Source organism: Schistocerca serialis, chromosome 9 (assembly GCF_023864345.2).
Source record: "Schistocerca serialis cubense isolate TAMUIC-IGC-003099 chromosome 9, iqSchSeri2.2, whole genome shotgun sequence".
Taxonomy (NCBI): Eukaryota; Metazoa; Arthropoda; class Insecta; order Orthoptera; family Acrididae; genus Schistocerca; species Schistocerca serialis.
The window spans coordinates 49,900,811-49,919,142 of record NC_064646.1 but is presented as its reverse complement, the minus strand read 5'-3'; positions in this window follow the sequence as shown (position 1 = coordinate 49,919,142).

Sequence of the window (18,332 nt, the reverse complement as noted above, 5' to 3'; positions counted from 1 at the left end):
GCAACCAATTCCCAAGTTGTTGATGCAGCTGCTGTAGCTATAGCCAACCGTGCAGCATACACCTCACATTCTGTAGCCAGTGCTCAAGCTGTATCATGAGAATTGTCTTTCCCCAGGTCAACAGTTCAAAAGCTTTTGCAGCACATTTTACTCTGGTATCCGTACAAGAATCAGGATGTGCACCAGATCAATTCCCAAGATAGGCAACTAGCCATGACTTCGTCCTTTGTCTTGTGGCATGCATGGAAATGGATTACACGTGTCTGTAGATATTCTTGGGATGGACAAGGCACATTTTACTCTGCATGGTGCTGTCAGTGCAGAGAAGTGTTGCATTGGGGATTCTTCTCCACCACAAGTTGTGTGGGAACATCTACTGCACTCATCTTGTGTGATTATGTGGTGCTGTTTCCAAAGATCCTTCATTCTCTGTCCATTTTTCTTCAAGGAGACAACAGCTTGTGGCACTGTTAGGTGTACAGCGACATTTACATGTTATAAGGACCTCCTTGCACAAAGCGTGATTCCACCTTTGCATGAACACAAATGTCTCCACACCAGCACTTTCATGCAAGATGGGGTGACATCACATGTTGCTTGCCAGATGAAACATTTGCTCTGAGAAACCTTCGGTGATGACTGTATCATCTCTAGGAAATTTCAAGTTGTGTGGCCTACTGACTCCCCCAACTTCAACCAATGTGACTTCTGGTTGTGGAGGTATCTGGAAGATTATGTCTATCAGGGATGTACCCAGACTCTTCCTGATCTGAAGGATAGCATATGATGACACTCTGATTACAATGGGAGTGAGTAACTTTGACCATGTTGTGTTACAGATGCAGCATGTAACAGAGTTGGGAGACCATATTGAACACATGTTGTAACCTGTGACCATATCATAAAAAATGTTCCAGTCCCACTGTTATCACATGTTTGACCATTCCACCCCTATTTTCCTGCACCTACACCACATTCTGACATCTTATGACACCATACTGTCACTAGGAGGCGGGAAGTGGAACTATTATTAGTTCAGCACAACCTGCAAGCGCACTGATTAATGAAATACCTGCAATATTTCAGCATCCTGCAATGTGTGCAGCCCACACTGCAGCACTCACAACACAATCAGTTTGATAATAACCACCCATCACTAATGTTGATCAGACCTAACCAAATGGAGTTTTGTCTGATGACAGAACTTGTAGACATAATTTTCGGGTATGGGCAAATAAATGGAAGCAGCAGAGAAGTGGAAAGGCTGTATAGGATTAAATGTATGCACAGAAGACATCCAGCTGACACCATTTTTCCAAGATTGTTCCAAAAATTAAGAGAGACAACTGAGGAGGACAATGAACTACACGGGCTCCCAGCTTAGAAGATACAGTGCTTGCCTGAGTGAGTGAGCTGCGTGCCATCAGCATTTGATCAGTTGCAGGTGAAATGAATCTTTCTCACAGAACTATGTGGCAAGTATCATGGGAATAGCAGCTACACCTCCACCATCCACATAAATTTCATGCATTGACTCTCGTCATGTTCAGCCAGTGGTTCTTGCAGCACCTTACAGTAATTCCTCACTTTCGTGCTTACATACATTTCACAGGATAAGCCTGTTCCACCAGAGACAGAATATTAAATAGTCGCAATAGTCATGTTGGGAGCAATGAGGATCCCCGTGTTACAATTGTGAAGAGCCATCAACACACATTACCATCAACATGTAGGCAGGCATAGTCAATGATTATGTACTAGGCCCTGTTGTGCAGTAGAATAATTTTATGTACATCTTTAAAAAGTTCTACCACAAGAGCTCAGAAAAAAGAAGATTAACTCTGGGCCTGTTTGCCAATCAGAATGTCAATAAGGTTACCACCAAAGTAACAGATGTTAGGGCATGAGGCAAGCACCGGCATACAACTTCAGAAAGTGGCATACAGAAATACATACATTGTTGTTGTACATAACAAGGCACTGTGAGGTAACACTACACAACTTAACCATCTGACCACCACTGCAAAATCAAACATAGGCAGAAAGAATCGAGTTAATCAGTCTGGAATAATTATTGAATTACCACAGGAAGGCTAGAAGCACTGATAGGTCCGATAAAAGAGGACAAATACAGTGCATAAACACGGACCCACCGAGTCATAGGCAGGGATGCAGTTCTTTAAATAACAAGGCTTTCGGAGCTCAGGGACACATTTTGTCAAGCTGCCATTCTGTCCATGTCACTGGAAACAGAGAGGATGATATTCTACTGAGTTTCAGGGAAACCAAAGCAAACTGGTTGATGATGGCCAGCCAGACACCTGCTTGCTGACTTCCACACTGAGATTTAGCCAATCTGATGCATAGTGCAGCCATAGCCTCGCATTGCTACCTGCTGGGTCATTATGGATGAAAAGACTGGTGTGCAGCCAGACCTCCTACACTACGGATCATCACAGTTGATCAGCAAGCTGCTATCTCCACACCAATCAGGTGTGGTTCCTCCACTCAGCCTCGTGGTCAACTCACCAGTGTCTGTTACCATGTTGGTACATTCACAGTGCATGGCCAGGTCTTAATCTTCGTGACAGCGGACTCCTGAACAACAGTCAAGTCTCCACGTGAGCAGACAGTGGCCTGACTTCGAGAATGCTGAGGTGGAAGCATCACTGGGTGACAGAGCACCTGGGCAGCCAATGCCTTCCTTGCCCCTCTACCACCGCCATCACAGCACATGTCCACGGCACTCTCCTGTGAGAGCAACATCACAACTCACCAACAAGGGAACGGCACTCGTCATATTGCGTGCATTTACACTTGGCTGCTGACCAAAGGTCTGAGGACACTTATAACTCTGTACACTTTGTGTGATAAATAAATGTTATTGCAGATACCATTGTGTCGCCAATGCCTCCAGGAGTGTCCACACTCTGGACTCAATCTCCTGTTCACAATGTGGCCCCAGTTCTCTGGGTCTCAACAGCCTGTATCAGTGTATACAGTGTTTATCAGAAACATATTACCCAGCTTCCTGGAATGTCTCTTACTTTTTATTTGTCAATGGATGGGTTTTCAACATGATGGAGCCCCACCTCAAATTGAACTGATAGTTCTTGAACACCTGTATCAAACTTTCACCAAAAAAGTGCAGATAAGGTCCTGTTTCGTGCCCAGCATGTTCACCTGATCTCATCCCACTTGATTTCTTCTTACAAGGTCATGTCAAAAGTTTTGTATATGAGATGCTTTCCGAGACTAAATAGGATCTACTGGCAAGATTTCTCGCTGCCTGTGACCTGTTCAAATGACACTGGGAATATTAAAAGGGATACAACAGACCTCTGTGTGACAATGTCTGCATTGACACTGGGGGGACACCATTTTCAACAACTTTATAAATGCAGCAGCTTGTGAAACTTGTGCACGTAAATTTTATTCATTATTAGCGCACTGTAAGTTTAGGATTTTCGGTCTCTCTGACAGTAAGTTACATGAGGCATTAATAGTCTATCAACAGGACACTGAGGACTATTCAGTAGGAATTATTTATGTCATGATCGCATTTGGACATTGCAGCCCCTTAGTTTGAGCTCTGTTCAAGGCAAAGGTGGAACTTGAGTAGATTTGCTCTTATATCTTTTGACTTCGTTGTTTGTGGACTAGGGTCTCATACCTCAAATTGATAGATTAGCCCTTCTCCATCTTCCATGGAAGTTTGTAACTTAATAATAGAATTACCCTGTAGATGGGTAGGGCTAGATGAGCATGATTTAGAGAGGCAAAGACACTTTTCAGTCATGAGGATTCAATGGGATTGCAGGAAGTCATGTCAGAATTCTCTGAGGGGGAGGTGTCAGCAGTAACTGGGTTGCCTGCAACTCAGAAACCCGCACCAACAACCGAATACAGTGAAACTAGCATTACTTGCAAAACAGAATCGACAATGGCACAGAGCAGCTCAAATTTCTGAATTTTGGGAGATATTGAGAGTCCGCAGCTCGTGGTCTTACGGTAGTGTTCTAGCTTCGCACGGGTTCGATTCCAAGTGGGGTCAGGGATTTTTTCCTGCCTCGAGATGACTGGGTGTTGTAGTGTCGTCTTCATCATCATCATTCATCCCCATTGTGGTCGGAGGAAGGCAATGGCAAACCACCTCCACTAGGACCTTGCCTAGTACAGTGGTGCAGGTCTCCCGCATCGTCCCCTACGCTCTTCGGAGTATGGGACCTCGTCATCATCATCATTGAGAGATAAGGAATCAGAAGCAGATGGGAAATAAGTCGAAGCAGCTAGGATACCAGTAGAGGATAGAGATATAAAGGCCAAAGCATATAGGAAACAGGTGGAAATAGATAGGAAAAAAGCGTAAGCAGACAGGAAACAATTTAGGGAAGAAATGGCAGCACTACACAGAGAGTACAATAGCCAATTCAGATTGGCTGATGACAAGCTGGTCAAGGTTTCAAGAACAGTAAAAAGCAGTGTGACCAGGCAAGTCCAGGCCGTGTCGAATTTGAAGAAAGTAGAAGATACAAACCTCTCAGTTTCTCAAATAATTCAGGTTCTGGTGGAACGCACTGAAACTGAAGCTACAGAACTGGTTTAATTCTCATAAACTGAGAAATTTACCTTGCTCGAACAAGATCTAGAGATGCTAAGGAAGGACACTGAGTGACAGTGAGTCAAGGAGCCATTAATGCCCCTAGCAGAGAGTGGCTTAGAGTCATTAATGAGTGGCATATTTGTGAGAGTTCATAACCTAGCAGCAGGCCATCAGCGAAATAAGATTAGGCCAATGCAAGAGAACAATGAGTGACATGAGGGTCTGTTTCCATCAGCTGGCAGGACTTTGATGAGAAGCTGTTCTTCTAGGTGACAAAATTCTTTACAAATACCTCAAGTGGGAACCTGCATATTATGATGTGGATTGAACACTTTAAAACACTCAGCATTGCTTTGTACAAACTGTATTTGAACCTGTGCCTGCCACCTTGCTCCTAATGGTCTTATGGAAGACCTATATCAGCAGTTAAAGGCCTCACTCAGATGCCAGGCCAGAGAGCATTGGACTGACAGCTTCCATATTGACTTACTGTGCCTCTAGATAGTTGTCAAAGAAGGTCTCAATGCAGTAACAGCTGAATTACTCTAAGGACAAACAGACCCACTACCAAGAGAGTCCTTTACTGCCATGACAAATAGTATTATTGAAGCCTCAGACTTTATGCAGTATCCTTACTTGCAGATAACGAAAGCTCCACCCTCCCATTTCAAAATAACAGCAAGCATTCATTTTCTGCAAATTTCAGGTTTTTGTCTGACACCGTGCCATTCTAAAACATCTCCAGCCATGGAATGATGATGCATACACAGTACTGATGCCACAATGAAACATTTGATATTGATATCAGTGGCCCTTCCATCACAATATCTATCAACAAGCTCAAGCCAGCCATTATCCCAGCTGAGACTTGCACCAGTACTGCACAGAGACAAGAGCTAACACTGAGATGCTACCTATGGGTGATTCCACAAGGACGCCAGACGTACCCACTCTTCCACTGCCACAGTCTGTGCCTCTAAGTGAACCTCATGTCACAACTCGTTTTGGGCATCACATATGTTTCTACCCCAAATATCGTTGACACATGGGGTAGGGGAGTGATGTCAAGAGTGAATCGTCTGCTACAGCTTGTGTGTAATGTAAATTCTCTCTGTGATTCTTTGTGCTAGCTCTGGACTACAAACAAATGATAGATATAAGGCCAATTCACACTGGCCGTTACGTCACATCACATCCTCTCAAATGTACTGCAATGCATTTCAAATGGTGGTATCCACACTGGCCGTCCCATCATATCACGACACGGCACTGTCAAGGTTTCTTGGGAAGTAAGTTTTGCAGGTGATGCCATATGTCCATTGGTAATCAAAATCAAGTGACCCCCAAGTTAATTTCCTCTAGATACATTTCCGTGCACAAATCTCTGTATATGATTTCATTGTGGTTAATATCAGTTGCTTTTTATTTGTTATTTATTATAAATTGTTTCGTTTCATTATATCTTTTGTTAAAATTCATTACAAAAAAAGATTAATTGAAGCAGTGAGGCAGCAGCCTGAATTGTACGACATGAACGTACTAAACTTCTTGCCCTCGAATACATTTATAAAGTTGATTTCCACACAGACCTGTATAATATTTAATATCTTACAATGAGGTCATTGCAATAAGGCTCCAACTTGAAGTGAAAAAGTACTGTGGGTAGAATCAGATTGATTGGTAGATGGAATTTACTTGTATGTTGTCAGGCATTTGTACTGTTACAAAAAGAAATGGACTAAAATATTTCCACGCTTCATGTTGTTTATTTAAATATATGTTTGTGGCTGCCTTAGTTCTTGTGAAATAGCTGTGAATTGTGTGTGAAGCAATTTAGCAAGCATCATTGGTCAATATTTATATGGTTTCACTAACCCCATTTCAAATAAGGCACTTGAAGTATTAAAAGCCAAATACAAGACGTAAAGAAAACCTATAAATCTTGAAGAGAAAGGTATTGAGCGAGACGTGACATTTGTACAAAAATTTGCACTAGAAATAAATAAAATAAACTTTAAACAAACGAATTTTTCGTGGGATGTGATGACAGCTCGTAACACTGTGTTCCTTTTAGTAATTCTGGGTGCAATTTGACGTAACGTATGAAAAACATTATGCTTCAACTTCCTAAAATATAAAAGGAAGAGTCGTCTTCCTTGAGCTCTTTATATAGTGCATGAAATCCCCTTTTGCCACTTAATGACTTTTTTTTCAGGCCCACACACTACCCCCCCCCCCCTCCCCGTCTGTCTTCTTTCTGTAATATACACGCTATCCTTGCAAGCTGTAAGCCATATGAGTCCAATAAATGTCATTTTCGTATGAATGTGGATTCCTTGATCCATGTACATGCCTAGAGGTGCCAATTTGATTTTATTAGGTACTACATTTGACAGATAACTTTGTGTTTCCATCTACATGTTTGACACTCCAAACCACTCCTATTTGCAGATGACATCAGTGTATTGATTGAAGGTGGAAATAGAAAGGCTCTTAGGCTGTATGCTGAAGTCATGAATGAAAAGATTTCAGAGTGGTTTGTGAGGAATAAGCTACTGATTATACTATACAATTCCACACAGCAAAATTAAAAATCTATTAAAACAAAATATTTCTTTGGAAAACCAAAAAATTAAGTGTCACTGAAACAAAATTGCTTTGTTTACTTACAAGACAATCTGAAATGGAATTCCCACATCACATTCTTAAATTCTAAGCTACCTGAAATTACCTATGCAATGATAAATATGATATGCAATGATATATGGAACAACACAAGTGCTGAAGGAGAGAGGTATATTATGCACACATACTTTCCCTTTTGAGTTATGACGTCATATTCTTGGGAAATTCCCCTCACAGCATAACAACTTTCAAGAAACGAAAAAAGATTGTGAGGATAGCTGAAAATCATGCAAACCACGATTGGCTGGCGACTAGCCCTTACCCTTCGACTCACTGAAACGTCAATCACGTCATTTCAGTCGGAGTATAGGTCATTAGTGGTACAAAACAAATACATAAATAACGTTGAAGAAACATACCTTAATTTTTGATGGCAAATGTACTCCTCTTCAGATCATTCCTGCATATGAACTCATCACATATGGCATCAAGGTTGAGTTTCATCGATTCATCTCTATGGATGTTGAGAAGGTCGATGGCATTAAGACAATCCTGCCTCATTATAGAACAAAGATACATTTTCACCAGCTGTAGACAAGAAAACGATCGCTCAGCGGTGCAGGACGTTACTGGAATTGTCAGCACTACATGTATGAATTTCCCTAGTTCAGGCAGTAGGCCAAACAGGTGGTTTTCCTGTTTTAGATATTTCACTATGTCATCCAACGAACTAATATTCGCAGAATCACTACTTTGGAGAATCTCATGAAACATGCTTCGGTGGAGAAGATTCATAGAAAGATAAAATATTGAATGAATGTTTGTTATCACCAAGAATAAATTGTTCAATTTGATTTACAAACATGAATGATTGAGTTTTGAACCGTGATTCCAAGAAGCTGATGGATGTATCCATTGTTTCATAATACAATCTTCTATATTTGTCACATACTTCAGTGAATGTTTCTACAGATGAATTGATGGAGTCGTCATATTTCTTAGGGACTATTCTTCTACGGGGTAATTTTGGGGAATCAACATCCATATCTTGACATTTTGAAGTTACCTCACCCCAGAATGATTCAAAATTGTTTCTCATAAATTTAATAGAAGTTACAAGAGTGGAAATCATCTTATTGGCCTCCTTTGAGTGTAGGGATTTCCTCTGTAGTGCTATGTTTACGGTATCAATGTGACCAAACAGTTTTACCAAAAGTGATAACATGAAAAAGAAATCATATGTCTGCATATTAATCAAAAAGCCATTTGCTTTGGCCCCCAGTGTCTGAATTGTCATTTCTTAAAAGATTTATAAAAAATTCCTGAAGTTCTGTATAGTTGGACAATACTGAAGACATTGCCAAGTATCTTACAGCCCACCTTGTAGGACAGAGTGGTTTCAAATTTGTAGAGGCATCTGCATTCAGGTGAGCAAAAAGATCTAATCTTTTAGGTGAATCTCTCACAAAATGTATTAAGTCCTTCATAACATTCAATACATTTTGACATTCTGGAACTGCTTTCACAGTGTCTTGTAGTGCTAGATTTAAACAGTGTGCAAGGCAGTGCACAAATATAGCTCTCTTCTCCATTTCCGTAACCTGGACACCATTATATAACCCGGCCATGTTAGCTGAACCGTCAAAGCATTGGCCCCTACAATTAGATGTAGGCAAATCAAATCATCTTAAAATGTCGATAATAATATCAAACAGAGCCTTAGCTGTGGTACTTTGTATTGAGTATAGCCCTAAAAAATATTCTCTTATCTCTAGCGAAGTATCAAGAAATCTTATACGGATACTAAATTGCTCTTTGGTGGCTATGTCTGTTGTTTCATCTGCTATTATTGCAAAATACTCTGCACTCTTGATATCCTCCAATAATTTTCTAAGAAGTGTATGACTTAAAATGGCCAAAATTTCGTTTTGAACATCATGGGATGTCCATTTGTAAGTTTAGCGCTGTAGCCATATTAAAAGCAGCTGGTTATCTTCACATCGAATGCATAATAAATTGTCAACGTTAATTGTTTCATCAGTATGCCCACGTATTGCAAGCCCCTGCACTGCTAAATAACGGAGGGAAGATATGATTTTTAGTAAACAAGCTCAGTTTTCATTCATTTGTGTCAGCTTTTCTTTGGAAATCTGGCTAAATACATTTACATTCCATTTTAAGGATCTGAATTTCAGTACAGCTTCTCTGTGGCAGCCCGATGATTCATGCACTTTCAACTTTTCTACTCCTTTCTTCCAGTTCGAAAAACCAGTTTCCATGAAAGTTTTTTCCATTTTGTGAGAAAACTGTAAACGATTTTATTCAAACATTTGTCTGCAAATTTTGCAAAAAATAACAACTTTTACCTTATTGTAATCGATCCATGCCAATTGCTGTTTCCATGAGGGCTGATAACAGCGTTGTTCTTTTTTTTTCCTTCAGGGAACAGTGTTTTTTGTCTCCGTCATTATCTCACTCACTCACTCACTCACTATATTGACGGGCCTGCCTTGGCCCGAGGTGTAGGAGTTGAAGCTGGTTGAGCTGTTCCTCCTGGAATCCTCTCTGGTGGGAATATTTTTCTTCGCGTTTTGGTCTGGCCTCTGGTTTCTGTGGATGAAGGAATCTATCTGCCGGGTGATTCTGGTGGCTTCTTGTTCTTCTCTTTCTTGCTGCTTCCTGGCTACCTGAATTCAATCTTCTTCAGGCGGGAAAAGTCCACTGGCAGCGTCTGTTGCTGGATGTACATGACTGCTTGCTCAGTCATGTACAGCCAGTCCTCGTCCGTGAAGATCGGGTGCTTGTTTATGGGCTCCAGATCTGCACGCCTGACAAGTTCCCTCCCATGCAGCTTCTGGTTCAAGGCTTCGCACCCCCAGTGGAATGGATAAGGTGTGTGAGGAAGGGGAGGGATGTTGTCTACCGTGAAAGAGTAAGGATGATCATGATGGGGGTAGCTACCTTCGCGCAGGGAATCTGCGATCTTGGTGAGCACCTCCCTCACACAGTTCTTGTTGGCGAGGGGGAGGCACTCAAATGGCTCGTCTTCTTCTTCTCCCTCGGTTTCCATCGGCACTTCCTGTGCCGTCTGCGTTTCCGCAGAGACAGGAGTGACGACTGCTTCCGAGGGGGCCGTCTCCTTGCTGTCGGCGGTTTTCCTCGACTGCATGACCACCTCCCTAGCAACCTGCGTTGCCGCGTTGGCGGTCGTTTGTGTCGCCGCGTCTACCCCCGTACTGGTGGGGGTCGGTGCCACATCCGGCATCGCGTGGGACGCGAGGTACAAGGCGACCCTTAGTTGTATCACCTCGCCCGCACTCTCCTCCACCATGGCGGATTTGAGAGAGATGATTGCGTCCTCATTGGATTCCTGCAGTGCTTGGTGGAAAGTGTCCGCGTCATCTTTGTGGCGTGCTTCCACGTCTTCAGACAGCTGCAGCTGTGCACGTTTGCGGCGTGCGAGCCACCGCACTTTATGCACACCGCTGCAGTACCCCTCGGTTTGGTGCAGTTGCGTGTGTTGTGCGGTTTCCCGCACTTTACACACACAACCACGCCGTCGCATTCCCTGGCTGTGTGTCCCAGCTTTTGACACTTATAGCACTGTAATTGTGCCACAGGCTTCCGCTTCTTCTTCTTCTTGTTGCCACAACTGTTGCTCCCGACTGCGTTTAGCAGGAGCTTAACAGCAGCAGCAATCTTGCCTCTTCCTCCATTCCTACTTCTCAGCGCGGCGTTGGCTAGTGGCATTGGCGTGCACGAGTGACGGTAACGGAGTGAGCCGCAGCGAGTCGAGCAGCGGAGTGAGTCGAAGGAGTGCGTCGCGTTGTCACTATCTGTGTCTTTGTTGCCACACACAGCACCACTAACACTGGGTCTAGCTTCACCATCGCTGACACTTGCCACATTGTCACATTTCTTCCTAATTATAAACTTGTCCATTTTAAACTGGACAGCAAGGGACGGAAGATTAACAACTGAACCGAGTCACAGTAAGACTAACTGACCACTGGCGATGCCCAGCTCCGGAATATTTACGTTCGCTGCCAACACTAGCTGCGTCCTGCATAACAGCATTGTGCGCCTAACAAGAAGTAGCCATGTAACAATGGTGTTGGTTATTGTCAGGGCCGGCTCTAGGGAGGGGAGAAGGGGCGAACAGGGAAGGGCGAACAGTGCCATAGCCCAGGGCGGCAGATTTTTGGGGGCGGCAAATCCATCTTGTGTAAATGAAGGAATGTGAGAATAAATTGGAAATACAAATTATTTGTAAAATCAAGGGTCTTATTGAAAATTATCTATGGTACAGAAACAGTGTCCTCCGATTTATGAAAGAAACGTTTACACCAACAAAAATGGCTTAAAATTTATTGCACTGTAAATGTATCACTGACTGCTGCTTTGATCTTAAAGACATATTCACAACAAAGAGACGAATGAGTGTGATATGTGAAAATAAGGCGTCATGTATGAAATATATTGTGGGAAAAGTTGACTATGTCAAAAAAGGGGCGGTGGGGGTGGGGGGGGGGGGGGGGCGCTTGACATGTTTGCGCAGGGCGGCAAAATCTCTGGAGCTGGTGCTGATTTGTGTAGTGTTGTACCTAGTGATTGTCAATAGAATTAACAAAAATGAATGAAGAGTCCTTAACGTGTTACCTAGCCCTTCTAGCGATCGCCATCAAATCTGGTGTCACTATTGCTCATTAGTTTCTTTTACAAGCTGCCAGCAGGCTGCTGTGGGAGGAAGTGGAGCTCGTCCTTGCAGCCAAAGTGCTGCGAGCTCATGGGGAGCTTTCGTTCCCCGCATACCTCCGTTCAGTAAAAGTGTGCGAATAGTACAGATGCAGGGGACAAACCCTGTCGTTACAGTTCATCGTATGCAGAGGTTGGAGGAGTAGCAGAAAGGACTACGCAACAGCTCATAAAATCGGTATTTTTTTCCTGCATAATCATTACATACTATTATGCAAAAATGTATGTGCAAGTTTTAACAGATTTCCCAGTAAAGGATGAGGAAGGGGGAGAGAGCAGTGAGAAATGCGTGCTTAAATATTGAGGGGCGGGGGGGGGGGGGGGGCCAGGTCCTACTTTTAACTTGTGGCAACACTGACGTGCCATAACATCTCTGGCGCACAAAAACTCTTTTGGGCCAAGGCAGCCATTATGTTCTGTCTGTGTGATACTTTCGATGTGTAATGACGTATATCTGAAGTGTGACAATAAATGAGCTAATTGTTTTAACAAGTGGATTAATGGGGTGTATTTATAATGATAAGGACCCAAAATACCCACACATACAGGACAAAGTATGAAAAGATATCCGGACATCCCACCGCTAACATCACACACTCAGAGGTGCGCAACCACCCTCAGAACTTTGCACCAACTTTCGGAGCAGTCCCACTACACAGCTGCTGCATCAGCCATGCCACAAATCGGTTCCGCGCCTGGCTAAGCACAGCCTCAGTTTTCTAATCTGTATAGTGAATGTGACCTCTCCTAGTACCTCGCCCACTTTTGCTAGACATCAGACAGCAATAACGACCGATCCGAGGGGTGTAACAGTTTACACGCCCCCGGGCCTACCTCCCCCCCCCCCTCCCCCGGTTGACGCCATATTGACTGCTCCCACACCTATGGCTCAAACTGCCGACATTTGCAAAAACGTAGCCCAACATATGGTTCGTGTTAGTCGACTCTATTTTTGATGCCACAAGCAATGACTCACAAGAATCACGCTTCGTGTGCTTTGTGGGACATTTGCATGACCATTTGGATTTGATTAGCGACATTGTGATCAGCCAGCCGCCTTCACCAAAATATACGAACGCTCATTTGTGAAAGACTTTCTTGAGCTCCGGACGAGATCATTCATCATATTGTTCATGAGGAACACCTGCATGACCACACCCCATTGGGACTATGGTGACGACTCTGCACCCTCGCACCTGTGGATTTGGTACCCGCTACAGTGTTATGGTCGATGTGGCTCGTCAAAATGTCGGAAGCATTACAACTACAGCTCCTGCCACTCACCAACAGTACCTTGGATGAGAAGCTTTTGATTGTGGGTCGAGCTTTCAGGATTATTAACAAGCGAGCGCACAGCATGAAGAGTCGGGGTAGCGATCTCAACAGTATGCCACCCCCCCCCTCCCCCCTCCAGGATTCGGGCGAGCTCGTTTCCTCAGTGCTCACACTATGACTGGTGACATCTGCCTGCTGTCGCGGTAAACCAGATACAGCCTCCACGACATCCGCCATGACAACCAACACCGCACTGCAGTGCTCCACAATGGCCACAGCCAACACCAGGAGCTCTACATTACCCCTGCCTAATGCAGCCTGGCCGCTGTGTTGGTTCCACGCCAACTTCGGCGACGGGGTCACAAAATGTCGCAGCCCTTGCGTGGCGACAAATGCAGCTCACGAGGCGCGATAGGCGCAGCATCTCGTGCACAGGAAAAAAGACGCCTTACAGCAGCAACAGCATCTAACACGGTTGTCTATTCGCTCTTGACCTCATCTCAGGAGCTAAATTCCTCGTTGACAATGGTGCTGATATGAGTGTAATACCCCCAGTTCTCGCACCTACCGTGTTAACTTCCTCGCCCAGACTGTTACCCGTGGCTAATGACTCTCATATCAAAATGTTAGGTACGGCACCTTTAACGCTCAAAGTGTCAAAAGACTTGAAGTATTCGTGGACTTTTCATGTGGCACAGGTGACTTGTCCGGTCTTAGGCATTGACTTTCTGTGACACCACAAATTTTCACTAGACATTCCATGAAGTACATTAGTCCACCAACCTTCGCAAAAGACTATCATCCTCACGGCCAATGCATCTGTATCACCCATTCGGTCAACAAACATTGACATTTCACTATTGCAGACCGAATGTGCTCTTCTTGCGGCCAAGTTAACTAGTAAAAGTTGCGACATACTACTAGAACGACAAGAAATCAGTGAACTCAAGCAAACGCAGGCCAAGTTCACCTCCCTTATTGAGCGTACCGAACTGACATTTCAGAGCGTGAAAACCGAACTCGCCTCACTTCGAGGTATTCGCTCTTCGCACAAACCGGCATGTGCCCAAATGATTGACTCATTGCACGAGTGTTCGAATGCTAACGACGCACCCCGCGTGTGAAGCATGTTACCAATCACGAGCGGCGCATGTCACAAACTCAGTACGACTGAGGGCCCTCCGGTGAGACACTGACCACGATGCCTGAATCCACACAAACTCAAAGCGGCAAAAGCAATCATCTCGGACCTATTAAAAGCAGGCATTGTACGCCCAACCTCCAGTGACTGGTCATCACCAATTCATCTCACACTGAAGAAGGATGGTTCCTACAGACTCTGTGGCAACTATGGACGTCTCAACGACTGCACAATCGTGGACAATTATCCAGTACCGAACATTCAGGACTTCGCTTCTCAGTTGGCAGGCGCTAAAATTTTCAGTGTGGTAGACTGTGAAAAAGCGTATTACCAAATACCAATGTACCACCAAGATATCCCTAAAACGGCCATCACCACACCCTTCGGCCTCTGCGAATACGTTTACATGCCTTACAGATTGAAAAACGCCACCCAAACCTGGCAGAGGTTCTTAGATACAGTGTTACGACCCCTAACTTTCTGCTGCATGTACCTGGACGACATTTTGATCTTTTCTTCCTCTCAGGAGGAACACGAGCTTCACATCCGGGCGCTGTTCGATACATTACAATCTCTCGGCGTGATCTTCAACAAAGACAAATGCAAACTGAGACAGGATTCTGTTGTTTTTCTGGGTCACACAGTTTCAGCCGATGGTATCTGGCCCACCCAAGAGAAAATAAACATTATCAAACAGCTGCCGATACCAGAAACATACCATGAACTCTGTCGGTTCTTAGGAATGATCAGTTTTTTCCGCCGCCACATTCCAGGAGCTGCCGAACTACAGGTCCCCCTCACAGACGCACTGCGTGGGCCACAAACGTCAGGCGACCAGCGCGTGCCGTGGACAGAGGTCATGCGTACGTCTTTCAAAAAACTCAAAACCACACTCATGGAGGCCATCACGCTTGCCCATCCACACCCGGATGCAACACTTTCGCTCACCACGGACACTAGCGAAATATCTATTGGCGGGTACTTCAACAACACAGAGGAGAGGTGGTGCAACCTCTTAAGTTCTTTTCAAAAAAACTTTCTCCCTCTCAGTGCAAATGGTCCGCATTTCACAGAGAGCTCTTAGCTATCTACAAAGCCATTACATATTTCCGCGAAGACGTCGAGGGACTGCCTCCTCACGATCTTTACAGACCACAAACCTCTCGCCCGAGCGCTCACAAACCCTCCAGCCGACCCACCTCCTAGGAGGTTCCGTTGTTTCGACCTCATTTCACAACTAATGTACAATACATTGGAGGATCTGACAACATAGCCGCTGATTATTTCTCCCGGATCTTGGGCACATCTTCCTCAATCGACTTCAATGCTCTTGCTCGAGTGCAAACAAATGATGACTCCTTGGCGAGCCTTTTATCTGACAATAATCACTCTCTGCGCCTGGCGCGCAAGACGACCCCTCGCACATGCTCGGAGCTATGGTGTGACACTTCCACTGGCGTGCCACACCCCCTCGTCCACTCCTCTTTGCGTCACTCGGTGTTTGACACATTGCACAGTCTCGCCCACCTGAGCATTCGTGCAACTACGCGCGTCATTGCCAAGCGTTTCGTATGGCCTTCGCTTCCCAAAGACTGTCGCGACTGGTGTTGCACTTGTATTTCGTGCCAGCGGTCCGAAGTCTGGCGCCTCTGCATGCCCCCCTTAGGCGTCTTCCGCTCTGCTTCTGGCAGACTCCGCCACATCCACATCGACATTGTCGGCCCCCTTCCCTAGGTGGATGGTTACCGATACTTGCTTACTTTTATCGACAGAACTAGATGGGTAGAGGCAACCCCTCTAGCCGATATTTCGGCCGGAACAGTCGCCAACGCTGTCCTCTCCACACGGGTCGCACATTTCGGCTGCCCCGAAACCATTACTACAGACCGAGGCCATCAATTTGAGGCTGTCCTCTTCACAAAAATGTGTGATCTCTTCGGCGTCGGCCGCATTCTCACGACAGCCTACCACCTCCAATCAAATGGCTTAGTGGAACGATGGCACCGCACGTTAAAGACAGCGCTAATGTGCCACGAGCAACAGTGGTTACACACCCTCCCGTGGGTACTGCTAGGCCTGTATATAAAGATGACCTGCAGTGCTCGGTGGCCGAACTGCTCTATGGCGAGCCGTTCACCCTACTAGCCGAGTTTGTCGAGCCTTCACCACTCCGAGATACCACCGAATACCTTGTGCTAATCGAGAACATACGACAGATGATACGAGCGCAGAGAGCACCTGCTCCGAAAGCACACACTCCACTTAAAACATTCTTGCACCAGCGGTTAGACACGTGTGAAGCTTTGATGCTTACGGACGATACAGTGCTCGCTGCCCTGCAACCCTCATACACAGGCCCTTACAGGGTACTTAGGCACTTGTCAAATACATTCGACATCTGTGTCAAAGGCAAACCCTCGACAGTGTCAGTGTCTTGACTCAAGCCGGCGTGGGTCACTGCAGACGACAACACCTCCAGCGACCCGACGCCACCGACCACGACGGACGACGACCTCCACACTACCTCCTCCTCAAGGGACGACACGCCAGCCCCGCCCCCTTTCCCAATGCCGGGAACCCTCACTCGGCAGAGTCCGAGGTGCACACCCTTCTCCCCACCCTCTCCTGCTATACCCGTCACACACTTCTCACCTGACATACAGCAACCCACTACCGTCTCCACTGACGTCTCACACTTTTCACTGTCTGACATCTGTATAACTCCCACAAATAATTCTCTCTTAGTCATCCACGTACCCCCCCGCTCCGCCAGCATTGTCACCTTCCAACTTTCTGTTCCCCACTTCTCACCAATCCCCAATTCCTTAGATCCTCCCCTCATTCAATTTTTCATTGACGCCACGCTGTACGTGTTGTACCCCGTGTCTCCATCTCTATTCCCCCCCATCCCTTCTGTCACCTCACGAACCAGTCGCCGCATGCTCCCACTGGTGTGGCACCGTGATTACATTTTTCCATCCAAAAGGGCTCGAACCCCGGCCCCGCCCCGCCAAGTTCCCCCACCGGATGAAGATGGCGCGACACATGCACCCTCCCCCCACAATAGCCAGGGCCTCGTGCTCCGCATTGCAGGGGGGAAGGGGGGGGGGGGGGGGCGGGGCGCCTCTGTGGCAACACTGACGTGCCATAACATCTCTGGCGCGCAAAAACTCTTTGGGGGCCAAGGCGGCCATTATGTTCTGTCTATGTGATACTTTCGATGTGTAATGACGTATATCTGAAGTGTGACAATAAATGTGCTCATTGTTTTAACAAGTGGATCAACGGGGTGTTATTTATAATGATAAGAACCCAAAATCCCGACAAACTATTGGGGGGGGGGGTCACAAAGTACCTTGCCCCCCCCCCCTTAATAAGTCAGCGCCACTGTACGTGCCCATTGTGTATGTGCACTTCGAGCGTCAAAAAAGTTGAAAAGCATTTTCGCAATTCCCGCGAAAAGAACAGTTGAGGACAGCCATCCAAGTTGAGATCACGTGACTTGAAGTGATTTGAAATGACGGACAGTCGGACAGTGACAGTGTGAATACACCTTGACGTGACGGACAGTGTGAATCGGCCCATAGATGTTACAGTTACACGGCGCAGTTAATAGCTTATGTAACGTGGAACAAATAAATTACATTTATATACGACACAACCATACCTGTAAGCTTTCTTCTGTAGCCACAATTCTTTTCCAGAATGTTATTGTTATTTGTTAAATAACAATAACGTCCCTCATCGTTTAGCCAGAGCGAATCACTCAGTTCATGAAAGAAAACAGTGAATACCCACAAATCAAAATCTAATCTTGTGGGTGGAGAGGGAAAACCATACCTCGTTAGCACGAAATGAAGTACAATAAAATATCTGTAAGCGGACACAATCGGCACAAGACATCTACAAAACCGCCATATGTTTGTGCTGCGT